General features: G+C 38.5%; 1 non-coding gene across 1 annotated transcript; it reads left to right on the top strand.

The window, feature by feature from the left end:
• Positions 1 to 249: 249 nt before the first annotated feature.
• Positions 250 to 322, top strand: Trnaa-agc (transfer RNA alanine (anticodon AGC)). The gene has a single exon. It is a non-coding gene; the product is annotated as a tRNA-Ala (tRNA).
• Positions 323 to 962: the final 640 nt, after the last annotated feature.

Below are 962 nucleotides of genomic sequence, written 5' to 3' on the forward strand. Positions count from 1 at the left end.
CTTCTTCTTCTTTGCACACCTTACTTATAATTATCTCCCAAATATGTTAATTTTAATGAAATAAAATGCAGCCCCAAATGTTTTAAAGTACCATCTGGTTTTGAAAACCGTTCCTGCGATCGAGTTGCTTTAGCTTTTGACTACAAAAAAAGCAGTCATTACTTGCATTTTAAGTAGAAGGGTGGACTATGTACTTTAATTTTATATTGTCGTAGTTTTTGGAATGCAGTTTCAACAAGCAACTGTAACGGGGATGTAGCTCAGATGGTAGAGCGCTCGCTTAGCATGTGAGAGGTACGGGGATCGATGCCCCGCATCTCCAATACTACTCAGTATTTCTTTCTTTTAGTGCAAAAATAAAGCGATTCGTATTTTAACTAGCAAAGACGCGCAATATTTTACCGTTAAAGTAAAGAGTGAACGCAAGAATAGCAAGCAGCACAATAGAAAATTATATAATCTGTTGCAAACTTATACAAAGTAAAGTCCAAAATAAACAAGACTGAGCTAAAACAGAAACGACAGGAGCTTTGTTGTGATAACTTCGAGTTTATTTATTCCAAATAGTTCCCTCTGGCCTTGGTATACTTCTTGGCGAGATCTAAAAGCTTTTCTATAGAGTGTTTCAGGTCATTGACCGGAATGCCCTTCAGTATGTCGGTACAAGCCTTTTGGATGGCCTCTATGGACGCAAAACGTTTTCTTTTCATGGCCAAATGCAATTTTCCAAATAGGCAGATGTCACAGGAAGCCATATCAGGCGAATACGGTGAGTCATTGATAGCTAAAATGCGATTTGTAGTCAAAAAATCAGTCGCAAGAGTGGATCGATGAGATGGTGCATTATCTGGTAATAAACGCCAGCTTCCTCCTTCGCGATATTCAGGGTAAATTCGACGAATGCGATGCAACAAACGTTCAAAACGTCAAAATAGAAAATTGCATTGACGGTTTGGCTCATT

The sequence above is a fragment of the Anastrepha obliqua genome, chromosome 1, assembly GCF_027943255.1.
Source record: "Anastrepha obliqua isolate idAnaObli1 chromosome 1, idAnaObli1_1.0, whole genome shotgun sequence".
Lineage (NCBI taxonomy): Eukaryota > Metazoa > Arthropoda > Insecta > Diptera > Tephritidae > Anastrepha > Anastrepha obliqua.